A 17,342-nucleotide genomic window follows, 5' to 3' on the forward strand; every position below is an offset into this window, starting at 1 on the left:
TGAGGCAGAATTGCACCTCTCTCCTGTCTCTTCTTATAAGGGCACTAATTCTACCATGGAGTGGGATGGCTAAGGTTTCATCATATGTAATACATATTACATACAAACATATAGTTGATGACAATCATCTAGAAAGAATCCTCCCAAGAGGTCAGGTGATGAAAAGGGGACTCAATTGTGGGAGGTTCCTTAGGAAGCAGGAGTTAAGGATGGTCCAAAGAGAACCAGAGAGCGCATTATCCTTTCTAGAAACTGAGCAATACACTGTTTCCCCAGTAATTCTTTTTTTTTTTTTTTAAAGATTTTATTTATTTATTTGACAGACAGAGATCACAAGTAGGCAGAGAGGCAGGCAGAGAGACAGGGGGAAGCAGGCTCCCTGCTGAGCAGGGAGCCTGATGTAGGGCTTGATCCCAGGACCCTGGGATCATGATCTGAGCCGAAGGCAGAGGCTTTAACCCACTGAGCCACCCAGGCACCCCTCCCCAGTTATTCTGAAGAACCCACTATACATGTCCCACAAGAAACCAATATGTGAATAGGGGCAATGTAGAAGTGGCCACCTGGTGTCAGGCAAGGGAGAAACAAGTTGGTGACCATCTAGGGAAAAAAAAAAAAACACCCAAAACTTTGCCCCTTCCTCCAATTGGCCTTTTCCATGCACTGACTCTTAGAGAGTGAGAAAAGACGGGAGAAGTAGAGGAAAATGTTATGTTCAATCTCTACTGCAAGTCCCTTAGTCAAGGTCACACCTGATTAGGGAAGGCTGGTTAGGGGAGACAGGAAAAAGGAGAGAGACAGAGCTTGGAATGAGATATGAGGTTCTGTTTTGCTGGATGGGACTTTATAGTATCTGAAAATGAGCCTTTACAACTGAGAGATTATTCATGAAACTAAAGAGATTGGAAGATTACAATTTCTGCCTGGGATGTCATCAAAAGATGGAGAAAGGAGACCCATCAGAACATGCTGGAAGCAGTGGAAGGAAGAAAATAAAACTGTTTCTTTTTGTATCCTCCCTGAACTCATTCATTAAACTGCTTCTACGTGCAATGTAGAGATTATTGAGAATTGATAGGGAAGTTGGAAGAGAGGACAACACCACACACAGCAGATTGCCCCAAGCATTAGACATGCTTTTCCTTTCTTTGGAGTGGGTTGTCCTGCTCTCCCTCAGGGTGCTTGTTATCTTTTTTCTAGTACAAAATTGCGTACCCCTTCGTGATCCCTGATGTGAAGGCTGTGACATCAAGGTTGGTATGCATGGGAAGGCCATAGACTTTCTTGCACACCTACCCTAGACTTCCCTTTGCTCAGAATAAACCTGTAGTTGGATTTACAGGCTGATCGCAATCTAACAGAATACACTTTCATTTAGGTTAAATAAGAAGATGCTGTGCTCAGAAAGGAAACTAAAGACAATTTCTTAAGGTTATTCTGGATTCTTAGGGAAACACTGAATGGATTATTTTGGTTGTTAGACTTAAATTTTCACAGTGATATTTGATATGTGCTTTTTACACCCTCTTTTTTTTTAAAGGTTTTATTTATTTATTTGACAGAGAGAGATCACAAGTAGGCAGAAAGGCAAGCAGAGAGAGAGAGGAGGAAGCAAGCTCCCTGCTGAGCAGAGAGCCCAATGCGGGACTCGATCCCAGGACCCTGAGATCATGACCTGAGCCAAAGGCAAAGGCTTAACCCACTGAGCCACCCAGGCGCCCTATACCCTCTTTTTAACTTTCAGGTGAATTTCTTATTTGGGGACATTGTCACTCCTTAATTGAAAATTGCTGAGCTCTAACATCATTATCCAGATGGTTTTATAAAATGATTTTGAGTTCTCATTGCTTTTAGTAGATGAGCTCATTTGGATGAGAAAATTAAAAACAACAAGTATTAACCAACACAAGAGACAGGGATGGGCCTTTCTATGGAAATAACATGGTACATGATTGGATGAGGTTAAACACATTCTTCAAGATGGCGTCTTCATGGTAGGGTTGTGGTAGAAACTAAAGAATGATAGTGTTTAATATTTCTAAGTTGTGATGGCTTTCGGACACATTCTACTGCAGTCTGCCCATGTGTGCAATCTTTGAAGTCAGGGACATGTAATCCACCAGTGATCCTATGGATTATATCTCCAAAATATATTTTCCACCAATTCTCTTCTCCTTACCTCCATTGCCACCACATTAGTCTGGGCACCTAAAGTGGGTCTCTTTGTTTCTAATTTGCCTTTCTTTGATCCATTCTCCACACAGGAGTTGATGTGATATAAAAACAAAAACAAAAATCAAGTGGATCAAGATAGTGAATGTTCTTCTTTCATAACTAATAAAGGAGAATTGGGGAGTACAGACCAGCCAGAAATGTATCCACAACCTGCTTGAATAAGTTTTAAAAAATTCTCTCATTCCTTATGCATCTTTCTAGATTAGGAGTGTGGGTGCTGGCTCACCAGAAAGGTTCCTGGGAGATGCTTAATAGGTTAGGGACAGTCTAGGCTGAAGTCCTTTCCTCCACTTCTTATTAGAGCTCATCTTTCCTTTTTTGGTGAATAATAAGGTCTGCTTGGCTCTGAAATCCATTGTTGAGTTTGTACCAAAGCCATGTTTCCCATGGGCTGCTCCCAGTCACTGGCTGGCAGTGCATGGCAGAGATTAAATAGGCCCATTTCCAAGAGAGGTAAGACTCCTTTGCTGAGCAACTTTGGCTTGAAGCCACCCCCATGGCCTTGCCCCACTTTTCTTAAACTGGATGGCAATGTAAGAAGCATCCATCCAAACTTGCTTCCTTCCTTCATGCAGAATGAGACCTGCATCACGATCTGATGGCTCTCTCAGCCTTTCCTGGCATCCTGGCAATTATTTCCCGCAGATGTTCCCCACTGTCTTGGTGCCCGCTTGCACATTTAATCCTGTCTCGGTGCCTGCTTCTCAGAGGACCCAGAAAAATGCACTGGTGCATAGGATATACTTGATAAATTTACTTGGGAAGTGAATGAAAAAAATGAATTAAAATGTGACATTTTTCTCAGTTTTCTCTTTCTGGCCCTTTGCTTCTCTGTGCCTGATTCTTTGTTATAAAATAGTTGCATCTGAGGAGAAGCTTTGAGTCATCTTCCTCTTATGCTATACGATTTGGGGACCTAGAACAGTTACTAAGATGATGGAATTGTAAAATTGCATGTAAATTCAATAAAAATACTCTTCATGGTTTTCTTGTAAAGATTAAAAAAGATCACTATAAGGAGCTTCACACAGATCCTGACACATAGGAGTTTCATTATATATAGATAAAATGTGGTGGGCATATACCACAGGGTCCTATGTGGCCCATTTGAAGCAACACAGTCAATGTATATACATTAGCAAAGATGAATCATAAATGATATGCATTGATTAACAAGAGGGCTACTAGTTGGATCTAACATTTATATTCATTTGGGGAATTCTGAGTGCTTATGGTAGGCCCAGAGGCTTCTTGTTCTAAAGGTTCTTTTTTTTTTTTTTTTTAAGATTTTATTTATTTATTTGACAGTGATCACAAGTAGGCAGAGAGGAGGCAGAGAGAGAGAGGAGGGAAGCAGCCTCCCCGCAGAGCAGAGAGCCCGATGCGGGGCTCAATCCGAGGACCCTAAGATCATGACCTGAGCCGAAGGCAGAGCCTTAACCCACTGAGCCACCCAGGTGCCCCATAAAGGTTCTTATTCTCCATGATATTTGACTACGAAAAAGATTGTGGATTGTAGTTAGAATCATAGTAGCAGCTGATACTTTCTATATATTCAGCTTATGTTCAGTAACTTGCTGAAGATTGCAGAAATAGTATAGAAGAAGATGGGCTTGTCTAGAGTGGTAGAGTTGGCATTGGTTAGGATATGGGAAATGAGGCAAAGAGGAAGCTAGAGTTAGCTGGAGCTCTTGCAGTACCATGTTACCCTGGACAATCAACAAAACTATAAGGCAATCTACAGAATGGGAGAAGATATTGGCAAATGACATACCAGATAAAGGGCTAGCATCCAAAGTCTATAAAGAACTTATCAAACTCAACACCCCAAAACCAAATAATCCAGTTAAGAAATGGGCAGAAGACATGAACAGATATATTTTTTTCCCAAAGAAGACATCCAGATTAGCTAACAGACCTGTGAAAAGATGCACAACGACACTCATCCTCCACAAAATACAAATCACAACCATGATGAGATGTACCACCTCGCAACTGTCAGAATGGCTAAAATTAACAGCGCAAGAAACAACAGGTGTTGGCGAGGGTGTGAAGAAAGGGGAACCCTCTTGCACTGTTGGTGGGAATGCAAACTGATGTTGCCAATCTGGAAAACAGTATGCAGGTTCCTCAAAAAGTGAAAAGATAGAACTACTCTACGATCCAACAATTGTATGACTAGGTATTTACCCAAAGGATACAAAAATGTCTGACCTATAAATCATTTAATAAAGTCAATTAGATCTTTAAATTAAAAAAAAAAGGCTCCAGACATTTGCAAATGTTCCTTGGGGGGAAAAAATCACCTCTAGTTTGTTGGCTGATCCCAGTCAACCCCCACATTTATGAGAAAAAAATAAATGGGTGTGGTGCATAAACAATGAATTCTGGAACACTGAAAAGAAATTAAAAAAATAAATAAAACTTAAGAAAATAAATGATTGTTATTATTTTTAAACCATTGTTTGAAGTTATTTGTCATACAGCAATAGGTAATCAGAGGGATGTGGAGGACTCAGAACATCTCTGCTACAAGCTTTTCTGATGTTAGCAGAAGAGCTGGACTATGTCACAGACCTGATTAATAGTCACAGACCTGGGGCACCTGGGTGGCTCAGTGGGTTAAGGCCTCTGCCTTCGGCTCCGGTCATGATCCCAGCATCCTGGGATCGAGCCCCGCATCGGGCTCCCTGCTCAGTGGGGAGCCTGCTTCCTCCCCTCTATCTCTGCCTGCCTCTTTGCCTACTTGTGATCTCTGTCTGTCAAATAAATAAATAAAATGTTAAAAAAAATAGTCACAGACCTGATTAATAATCTGCTTCTACCATTCCCAGACTTTTTATGATGGGCTATCTATTGTAGCTGGATAGGCATTTATTTGTCGTTTGTAGAAGGACTTGTAGAGAATTATAATAAAAAATACACTTATGTCTTGTATATAAAATATACACTAAGCAATTAAAATAAAAGGAAAGATTGGAAATTACTTAGGGAAATGGTCAAATAATTTTTTTAAGAAGAGGAAAATGTTGGCTGATTTCATTTCCCACCCCCCCCCATCTTTATAAAAACTAAAAGCAAAAAAGCACTTTGGAGTTTTCTCGTAAACTGATTTGCAAGTGCTATATGTTTTTGTGTCCCTAAATTCTAGAAGGGATTTACAACATGGACTTTTAAATAAATGACATTGAAAATGTCATCAGTGCAGTTTGCCTTTATTGTAAGTTACAGAAAAATTTCCCCTATGACCAAGGACCTGACACTCAATCATAACTGAAATATTTCTGTCAGAGTGAACCTGCTGTAGCTCAGGTACTTTTGATGATTTAGCAAGACGCCATGATAGTACTTGGAGAAAGCAATCAGTCAGGAAAATAACTTGAATGGTGCAGTTGATCAGCTGCCCCTATTTCTGGCAAACACATCTCCTGAAATTTAAGATCTTCCTGTTAAGACCCATGGTTCTTTAAAACCATATAACGCTTGTGAAGGAATTCTTATTTTCCTTTTCTTTCGTTTCTCTGGATGTAGCAAATCCATGAAAGGGGTCAAGTAATCAATCAACAAATTAAAAAGGAAAAAAAAGGATGTGGGAATAAAACACTTTCTGGACTTCCTCTACTAACTTATTATATGTTCGAGGGTTCCATCCAGAGAGTTTGAGTCTTGCAATTGAAATTATGGTGAAAGATCCTTATTAGCATTCCTGATACCCCGGAACAGGTCAAGGGACACCCTAAATGCCTTATGTTGTCCCAAGTGTTTTTTTCTCAAGGCAAGGAGTGTAAATCTAGCTTGTGGTGGCCATACACTGCTTTCTCTAAAACATCTCTCAAAGCCAGCATACCTCTTGAGATACCTTTTGTTTTTGTTTTTACGGGATCTGTCCCTCTGTAAGGGACCTTTCCTTTGCAGGAAGTGGCTGCCATGGAGTGGGCAAGTTTTGTTTTGGGGGCTGTTTATTTATCACCTGGGGACTCCAAGAAATCATCAGAGGTCCTTGAGTAGAAGAACCCACGGCTGCTGGCATGCTAAGGACCGGAAGTAGGCTCAGGATAGGTAAATTGCCAAGTAGGAAGTGCTGAGTCACGCCCCTAAGATCAGGCTGAGTCAAGGATCTTTATTATGAAGAAGTATCTGTCATGTACCTTGTGCCTCCGCTTCTTCAAGATTTTATTTCAGTTTTCAACAATTAAGCTGGAAACAACTTTTAGTACCTGAATATCAGATGTTCTAACATAGCCTAAGGAGATCATGTGTTTGATAAGAGTCCATTTCTTGGTTCCTAGCAAATCCAGAATCATCTTTGGTTGCTAGGTCAGCCCAGGGTCACTGAGTGGTGCAGGTGATTTGGAAGTCCATATTGTGAGCATGAATTCTAACTCTGTTTTTGGAAAGGCATTCATTTTTTAATATGTTGTTTTGACTCCTTGTGATGGTTTTCACAGTGTGACAGGGAAGCAACTTACCTGCAAGTCACAGTGATGAAGACCGAGGTCTCCGTTCCTCCTACAGACACAGATCTTTGGAGCAGTTTATTAAGATGTTAACTTAACTTTTAAGTTAAGTTAAAAGTTAACATCTTAACTTAACATCTTAACTTAACATCAAGTTAAGTTAAGATGTTATTAAGATGTTAACTTTTAGAAGGCTCTTAATTCTTCCTGCTGAGAACTCAGAAATGCATCGGGTCACATTTTTTCAGCCTGATTTCAACCACTTGGAACTTAAAGGTTTAGGTCCACACAGAAAGTGCACTGGCTGGCTGGATAATCCTTTCAAACCAAAATACACTGATTAATCATGGATTTGAATCTCAATCGCCCTAGAGGGTAGCTGAAGGATATTGTGTAAAATTTTAACCTCTCTAATCTATAGTTCCCTTTTCTGTAAAGGGAAGATAAGAATACTTTTTTTTTTTCTTATGGTCATTATATGTATTAAATGAAATAACAAGAGGTCCTTAGCTCAGATCCTGGGAAATAATAAGCCCTTGGAAAATATAGCTATTGTAATGATTGCAAATAATCATGGGGGAAGGAATCTATCAAGTTCAGTTTTGTTATAGCTTGAAGAGTTGGTAAAACAACTCTGTTTGCTTACTCTAATTGTAGATAGTGGGAATGCTTTGAGATAATATATAATCTTAACTTGGAAGACCTCAGTGGATTATTTTGTAATATAATAAGGTAAAAAATAAGAAAAGGTCAAATTTTAATGTTCTAAGAATGAGTCCAACATTGGTATAAATTACTGATTAATTTTTCTAAGGGTAGAATATGATAAGAATTTATCAACGAGACACATACATCTCTGCCTTTTAGGCATCCAGTAGAAAACAGTCATTTTATTATGTCTAGGATGGTTCACTTTTCTCCAGACATCTCAGCTTACAGCAGGACTTCTCCCTCCCACATCTGCTACTGTTGAAACTAGTTGCTGCATCAGTTTTGGTGTAAGCAGAATCCCATGCTTTATTCTTGCTATTTTGGACTGTGACTCATGTCTTCTTGTTCCTTAAAATTATTGTCTCAGGGTTAGATTTCTTGCAAACTTTGCTTATTTGGGCTGAGTGATAGTCTTCTTTTCAGTTCCTGAAAATGTCAGTTCCCAAAGTTTTGTTCCCCTGAAAGTGTAAATTCCCCGGCTACATTGTCTCATCTAGAGAAATTTCAGTGAGGGTGAATAGACTGTGGTCTAGCAGGAAGGGTGAGCTCTGTGGTCAACCAATTCTGGCTTCTGATCCAGATTCCATCTTGCCCATCTTCCGTCTGTGTGGTGATGGGCAAGTCCCTTCCTCTCTTGGAACCTATTCCTTCACCTGTAAAATGGGAAGATACTACGTTACTGCATACATGTAAAGCACCCAGAAAACTCCCCAGTTTTTAGTAAAAGCTCAACATATGTTGTCTCTTGTTATTAAGATTATAATTATGCCCCTAGTTTTTGTAATCTGGCAAGGCTGTTGAGGCAATATTATGCTATAATCACGTCTGTGATGTAACTAGCACAGTACCTACTTGCACAGTACCTATTTGCAGAGTAGACACTCCATTACTGATAGCTATTAATATTATCAGTAGTTTGCGCCTTGCTTATAGACTCTGTAAGTTTATATTGAGTCAGCATGTGAGGGAAGAGGAGGAAGGAGGAAGCCTGACATGTCAATGTCACCTCTCTTAGGACTTTGAACAGGGTCATCTTGGCTCTCTTGCAAGAGCTTGGTGACATATGAAGATGATCATGATGAAGACAAGAATGATGGTAGTTGGCGTTCACTGAGCACTTACTCTAAGACACACATGGTGCTTGGTGCATTCTCTCATTTTTTCCTCCTCACAAATCTGTGGGGTATAGGCTTGTGTCTCCCCAAAACACACTTTGAGGCAAAGATTCAGGTACAAAGATTTTACTTGGGAGGTAATCTCAGGAGCATGGTGAGGGACTAGGAAATGACACAAGGGGGAGGGAGTGTCAGGAAAGAGTGGGATAAGGAGTGAGTGCTGCTCTGGGCAACTGGGGGTCTAGAAACACAGCTGTCTCTGTGGGTCACTGGATATTACAGTCAGCGAGGCCCCTTGAGCATCTATTCCTTTGTGCCGAGACCATTGTGCCCTAACTCCCTGGGGCACGGTACCACATAATGGGCATAGATTTAGGGAGTACACTGGAAACTGCAGGATAGCACCTATCCTCACGGTATATTACTTCCAATCTGTGATTTTGCTTCAAGCTATCCAATGATATCACTGGTGATATCATTTGCTGTAAAGTGAGTTTGTTTATCTGAAGCGAGAAAATGTTCCTGACAAAGGTCTCCTTTCTGAGTCCAGGTTAGGAAGAAGCATCACATCCTGTGTCCTTAGCACCTACTGTCAGAACTCCCAAAGTAGAACTTGGCTTTTACAAGAGCCAAGCAGCTGGCAGGATATTAGGAAAAATTGCACAGGTGCCTGTGGTGGGGAGGAGATGTGAATGCAAAAGAAAGTAGGATGGGGAGAAGGATGGACACATGGGTCTCAGCCAAGAGAGAAGCTTGGTGCTGTTGGTAGATCCTCCCAACACAGAGAGTCCAGAGGAGGAGAATTACTGGTAAAAGAGAAATTCTGATACCCAGGAATCCAATTAAAAGAATTCTTACAACCTGTAGTATTCTTGAGCCAAAATCCAACCACCTTCCCCAACCTCTGCCCAAAAAAGGGAAATTTTCAGAATCCATCCTAGAATTTTATTGCAGAAAGACATCATCTGGCCCAATTGTTCCATTTTATTTAATAAATGAGGTGAATGGGGTTGGGAAGATGGAGCCACAGTCTATTTCAGGTACTTGGGGAAAACTTGGGGTGGAAGGACTTTGTGTAGAACAGAGATCATCAGTTTGTGAGATTCCTGAGTGGGGTGAGGCTCACAGAACAGAGGGCAGGGATCAAACAAAGGCCAGCACAAAAGGAGGCAGGGTCAACAGGAATAAAGAACGCTTGGGACACCAAATGGTAGATGCAGGCTGTTGTCACAGCTGGGTGCTATGCACAGGAGCTCATCATACTGTTCTTGCTTTGTGCATGAGTGAAACTTTTAATACCAAATAGAAAAGCATGCAGGGCAGGTTTGGTGGGTGAGGTTGAGGTCAACATACATGTAAGTGAAAATGAAAATGCAGTGTAGTAGGTCTGCACACAAATCTGTCCAGGACATTAGGGAAGCCAGGAAGAGGGCATCTTATGTATCCTGCAGTCTGGGAGGAGTGGGGCAGACTTTCCAGGGGAAGTCAGGACAGAAGCAAGTCTTGAATGACAGCCAGAGTGAGTAGAAAGAGCCCAGATGTAGAGTCAGCAAAACCTACCTTCGAATCTCTGTCCCATGACTGAGCTGGGATGAGTTATTATTATTATTTTTTATGTTCAGTTAGTCACTGGATAGTACAGCATTAGTTTTTGATATAGTGTTCAGTGATTCATTAGTTATGTATAACACTCAGTGCTCATCACAGCACGTGCCCTCCTTAATACCAATCACCCTGTTATACTCTCCCCCCTCCGCCCTCCCTTCTGAGACCCTCAGTTTGTTTCCCGGGTCCATATTCTCTCATGGCTCATCTCCTTCTCTGATTTCTTCCCCTTCAGCTTTCCCTCCCTTCCCCTACGGTCTTCCATGCTATTGCTTTTGTTCCATATATGAGTGAAACCATATGATAATTGTCTCTCTCTGCTTGACTTATTTCACTCAGCATAATCTCCTCCAGTCTCATCCATGTTGATGCAGAAGTTGGGTATTCATCCTTTCTGATGGCTGAGTAACATTCCATTGTGCAAAAATGGACTGCATATTCTTTATCCATTCATCTGTTGAAGGGCATCTTGGCTCTTTCCACAGTTTGGCTATTGCGGACATTGCTGCTGTGAACATTGGGGTGCATGTGGCCCTTCTTTTCACTACATCTGTATCTTTGGGGTAAATATCCAGTAGCACAATTGCTGGGCTGAGTTATTTAATCTCCAAGCCTCATCTCTGAAAGAGAGTTCTAACACCTTCCTCATATTGTTTGGGTCAGGGAGCTGTTGCAGAGATACCACCTGAGGCTAATAGTGAAAGGGACTCCCTCACCACACATGCCAACTCCTCTATAGTTTTCCTCTGGAAAAAGTCAGGAACTACATTCCCCATGCTTCCTGGTAGCCTGGTTCAACATGTGATCCCATTTGCACCTTCATAAGAATAGGAGACAGAAGTGAGCAACATGGTTGCTGCTGGGCTAGGGCAAGTATCCTCTGGTGGCAATCTCAAATTTGGGGGCATCCAGTTCTTCTGGGGTTGCTGGGGTAGAGCTCCCAGTGTCCAGTTCCTAGTCTCACAGGATCAAATGACAGGCACAGCGATTCTGCTCTAACCATACTGTAGTACGGTCGGTGGGCATGGCTCTTGATCTGTGAGCCTTCCAAACTGGGCTTTCTGGCCTTCCCAATGCTCATGTTCCCTCCTAATATCTTATAACAAACCTCTTTCTGCTTAATCAGCATAGAAGATTGTTTTCTACTAGCAAGAATTCAGACAGATGCCATCCTTCTTTCCCTGCATCCCCAAATCCAGGCTGTCACCAACTCCTATTAATGTAATATTTTTGGTCTGTTCACTTCTCTCCTTGCCCTGCATTGCTTCCCTGGATCAGAGCACTACCATCTCTTACCTAGGTCCCATCCACAGGCTTTTCATCCACAGGACTCAGGGGACTCCCAGGACTCAGTATTTCTCTAGGTTAAGTGATACCATTCCAATTCATTCTCCACACAGACCCCAGAGATATCTTCTTAAGGTGCCAATATGTTCATGACACACTCAGTGCAAACTCCCCTTCTCACCCATACACTCTAGGCCTCAGCCATATGGGGCCACTTTCTATTACCAGAGTGTGAACTTGGTCTTCTTGTCACCAAGCCTGAGTGCATTTGCTCTTTCTACCTAGGGTGCTGTCCTTCCCCTCTAACAGGAGAACTTCTATTCATCTTTAAGGCTTAGCAAGCATTTCTCAACTTCCCAAGTTCAAGTTTGGGGCCCTTGTGCTTCTACAGTACCCCCAAAACATATTGCACTTGGTGTTTATTTATCTGGGTTCCTTCCTGGGCAAAAATCCCTAGGAGGGGTGGAATCTTGTCTGTTTAGTTAAGTATGCCTCCCAAATCTGGGACATGGCCTAAAACATGTGGGCACTCAACAAAACCAGTTAAATGCAGAATGGTGTCAAATGTCCCAGAAAGGTCTGAAGTATAAGGATTGACCATTATCCATGAGTATTGGTGACCTAGGGGTCACTGATGACCTCTGTAGGGGAAGCGTCAGAGAAGTGGCAGCCAAACCCAGCTCCCATAGGAGCAAGGAGGAAGTAGACACTGGAAGGCCATTGGTTTGTCACATCCTGCTTCACTCTGTAGCTGGCAGATGGGTTCTGATGATGTCAGTAGTCAGGACAGGCAGTGGGAGTGGGAAGGCATCAGACTTTCAAACTTTTTGAATTTTAATTTCTTTTAAAATAACAACAATAACAAAAATAACTCTAATTAGAGTTAACCTATAATAATGAATCCAGTCTGGATTGTTTCCATCTTTATACCCACAGTCCTAAAACAATTTTTCATATTACTTAATGGAGGAAGGGGGGACCTGAAGATAAAAGTGTCCAGGCCCCTCAGATGGTAATGGGGTCCTGAACAACTTTGCTGACTTTACCGTCTAGTCCTGTCTCTGAGATTCATTTGTCATGAACTAGGTCACCCGCTTCTCCCGCTCTCCGGTTCCACCCTCGGTGTCGGCTCTCCTACACTTCCTGGGTTAGCCTGGTTGGGGGCAACCATATCCTCTGATATCTAATGAACTGTGGTTCAGAAAGGCCTTATCAGAGGGCCCCAAGAAGGGAAAAGTGACACTGTTTTTCATGATTTTCACAAAGATATTTGGTTCAGCATTTGGGCATGTCTATTTCTGTTTCTGCTCAGGGTTAATGAAGGCTACAAAGCAAAGATACAATTTTCCTGGAACTGTTGAGGAAAGCCTCAGCCAAACTCTGTGAACACAGCACAGCATCCGGAAACAAGAAGTGCTGACTTTGCTAAGTGAAGCAATTAGCAACTATCATAAATGACTGGATGGATGAAGTAGCCCAGGGAAAATAAAAGGGCACCCCGGTAAACGATTAGTTCAACCACAAGGACACCAAGAGGAGCAAAGAAAACTTATCAGAAAACATGTTAACTGGCACACTCCTTTCCCAACAAGGCAGCCTTTGTTCTAAGTAGAGATCTAATTTGCTTTAGGTAATACAAAACACCAGACTGGGAAAGTCTCGACTTTACAAGAATCTCAGCATTTTATTTTTTTACTTTCATTTTTAAAAATTTTCTTACTTAAATTCAATGAACATATATTGTATTGTTAATTTCAGGGGTCAAATTTAGTGATTTATCAGTTGCATAGTTATCAGTTGCATACAACACCCAGTGCTTATTACATCAAGTGCCCTCCTTAATGCCCATCACCCAATTATCCCTTCTCCCCACCGACCTCCCCTCCTGCAACTTCCAGTTTGTTTCCTATTGTTAAGCGTCTCTTATGGTTTGCCTTCCTCTCACTTTTCATCTTATTATATTTTTCCTTCCCTTCCCCATCTTCATTTGTTTTGTTTCTTAAATCCCATGTATCAGTGAGATCATATGATAATTGTCTTTCTCTAACTGACTTATTTCACTTAGCATGATACCCTTTATTTCCATCCACATCATTACAAATGGCAAGATTTCAATCTTTTTGATGGCTGCATAATATCCCATTATATATACCTATATATAGGTATATATAATGGGATATATATATATATATATAATGGGATATATATATATAGGGATACACACACACACACACACACACACACCACATCTTTATCCATCATCTGTCAATGGACATCTTGGCACTTTCCATAGTTTGGGATATATAATGGGATACACACACACACACACACACACCACATCTTTATCCATTATCTGTCAATGGACATCTTGGCACTTTCCACAGTTTGGCTATGGTGGACATTGCTGCTATAAACATTGGGGTGCATGTGCCCTTTCAAATCACTACTTTTGTATCCTTTGGATAAATACCTAGTAGTGCAGTTCCTGGGTCATGCGTAGCTCCATTTGTAGCTTTTTGAGGAATCTCCATACTGTTTTCCAGCATGACCACACCAGTTTGCATTCCCACCAACAGTATAAGAGCGTTCACCTTTCTCTGCATCCTCGCTAACACCTGTTGTTTCCTGAGTTGCTAATTTTAGCCATTCTGACAGGTGTAGAGGTATATCTCATTGTGGTTTTGATTTGTGGTAATGTTTCTCTGAAACCCTTGCTCGGTATACCAGGTGGGGGTGTTGCAGGCGGAGGCCAAAACAAAGACTTTGACTTCCAAGGCTTTTCCCTTTAGGAACCATCTACAGCCAACATACAATAAGGCTCCAGTTTGTGAGAGATGGAACTAAAAGCAAGCATGCCCCCACCCCACCCCATTCTACAACTCTAGAGCAAATTTTCAGTCTGCTCAGAGATTCTGCAGGTAGAGTCAATCATATAAAGTCATTAATCCATTCTCTTCTCATGCTCCTTCAGAGTTCCAGATGCTGGTGATGTCAATATGAATAAAACTCTAACTGTTCTGCTTTGCAGGCACTTTCTTTTGTAGCCTGACATCTCATACACTTACTTATGTCTCTTGCCCCCCACCCCTGCCCCAATAAGATTGTCATCTCTATGAGAATGGGAATCTTGTTCTTTTTCTCACTGCCCTGAATTTAGTGCCTAGAACAGTGACTGACATTATTAGATAGATAATTGTTGCATGACTTTGCTTAATGAATGAATGAATGAAATTATTTTATAATTCTTAATCCTGAACAAACTGCTAAAAAGAAAAGTCCAAAAGGTCCATTCAAAGCAGTTTCTATTACCATTCTCCAAGAATTTGGTTTTGAAAGCATTTGTAAAGATGTGGTAAAATTAACATGGAAACACCAACACTTTTCTTGATAAAATAATTCCATATAGTAAAGCTTGAAATCAGGTAACGTGATGCCACCAGTTTTATTTTTGTTTTTCAACATTTCCTTAGCAGGGAGATTCAAATCAAAACCACATTGAGATACCACCTTACACCAGTTAGAATGGCCAAAATTAGCAAGACAGGAAACAACGTGTGTTGGAGAGGATGTGGAGAAAGGGGAACCCTCTTACACTGTTGGTGGGAATGCAAACTGGTGCAGCCACTTTGGAGAACAGTGTGGAGATTCCTCAGGAAATTAAAAATAGATCTTCCCTATGACCCTGCAATTGCACTGCTGGGTATTTACCCCAAAGATACAGATGTAGTGAAAAGAAGGGCCATTTGTACCCCAATGTTTATAGCAGCAATGGCCACGGTCGCCAAACTGTGGAAAGAACCAAGATGCCCTTCAACGGATGAATGGATAAGGAAGATGTGGTCCATATACACTATGGAGTATTATGCCTCCATCAGAAAGGACGAATACCCAACTTTTGTAGCAACATGGACAGGACTGGAAGAGATTATGCTGAGTGAAATAAGTCAAACAGAGAAAGTCAAGTACCATATGGTTTCACTTATTGGTGGAGCATAACAAATAATATAGAGGACAAGGGTAGATGGAGAGGAGAAGAGAGTTGAGGGAAATTGGAAGGGGAGGTGAACCATGAGAGACTATGGACTCTGAAAAACAACCTGAGGGTTTTGAAGGGGCGGGGTGGGAGGGTGGGGGAACCAGGTGGTGGGTATTAGGGAGGGCACAGATTGCATGGAGCACTGGGTGTGGTGAAAAAACAATGAATACTGTTACGCTGAAAATAAATAAAAAATTGGAAAAAAAAAAAAAAGAAAAAAAAATTCCATATAAATATGTAACAGGGCATTGCTGAGCTCCATATAAAACTCTTACGAGTTATTGTTTTTGAGGAATTTGAGTTTTACTTGAACTAGCAGTTGTCTCTAGTAACTTCTAAATATAGTATTCACCAACTCAATAATTCAATTCACATTTTAGTTGTCTAAAGCAGAAGTTCCTTTGTGCAAGAATAGATCCCTTCCTAGGAAAGATTAATCTGTTTGCAATAATGTCTGCACATGTTCAAAGCCTGGTTGGCCTGTACTGACATTTAAAAAGAAAAAAAAAAAAAACCTTGGGTTCTGAACCAAATCAAACAACTTTCCAGGAATAGGCCACATGGCTTTGTAAAATAAACTGATAGATGGACTTCAGCCTTCAGGACAGCAGGTATAGAAAGTTAGCATGTGGAATGGTTGCCCCTTGATGCCTGGAATTGCACTATCGAAGAGTCATTGCTTTGGGTCCCCAAAGACCTCTTAATCTCCTGAGTTTTCCTCTATAAATTTAGAGAACAAAGCCATTATTTGCTCTAAGCCATTATTTGCTAACTGTATACATGGAGGAACGAGACAAAATTATGAGTTAGTGACGTAGGGGAATGTATGATACTAGGAAGCTGGGAGGAGACCATGAAGTCTTCTATTTAGAAGGATGACCATCTGGCTCGGAATGGGAATGGGGTGCGGAAACTTAGCTTGAAGCTAAGTTTGCATAGCAGTTTATATAAAATAAACACAACATCCTTTGTTCCTGTCAAGGAGTGGAGACAAAGTTACTGATGAAAATTATATAGGAAGAACAACTAAGGCTTCCCTAAGCTCTGTTTTGTGTTTATCCCTGGATCAAGTCCATTGTTGTCCAGTGAGAACTGGGCAAAGGATTAAACTATTAGAGAAGTTGCATTTTCTAAAGAGGCTAAAACCTCCAACTTTGTGGGAAATGTCCTGGTTTTGCTGGTGATGGTTTAGGCCAGGTAGTCAGAAAAGACCTCCTTGACAAGGTAACAGCTGAGTACAGTCTTGAGGGAAGTGAGAATATAAACTACAAGATAACAGGGGTAAGAGTCTTCCAAGGAAAAAGATGGAAGCTGTTAGCCTGATAGTTGGAGTGTGCTTTTGAGTCAGCAAGTGGCCATTGTGTCTGGAATGGAACAGTTGGGAAAGAATGGAAGAGACAAGGGCAGAGTCTCCTCTGCAAGTCATGGGGGAGGTTGGGCAGAACATGTAGAGATTATAGTGCAGACAGGTCTAGGAAGGCGTTTGGTGAGACCTTGTTGGGAGTAGCACAGGAAACCCCTGGAAGATTTTGACCGCAAGAGTAGCATGAGCTGGGGCGCCTGGGTGGCTCAGTGGGTTAAAACCTCTGCCTTCGGCTCAGGTCATGATCTCAGGGTCCTGGGATCGAGCCCCACATCGGGCTCTCTGCTCGGTGGGGAGCCTGCTTCCTCTTCTCTCTCTGCCTGCCTCTCTGCCTACTTGTGATCTCTTTCTGTCACATAAATAAATAAAATTAAAAAAAAAAAGAGTAGCATGAGCTAACTTGGGTTTTAAAGGGATTTCTCTGGCTGACACTGTGGAGAGGATAGTTTATAAAGGAACAAGAGCAGAAGCAGGAGAAAAATCAGAAGGCATATTGCTTTGGATTAAGTTTAACAGTGACAATGTTACCCAGA

Source organism: Martes martes, assembly GCF_963455335.1.
Source record: "Martes martes genome assembly, chromosome: 7".
NCBI lineage: Eukaryota > Metazoa > Chordata > Mammalia > Carnivora > Mustelidae > Martes > Martes martes.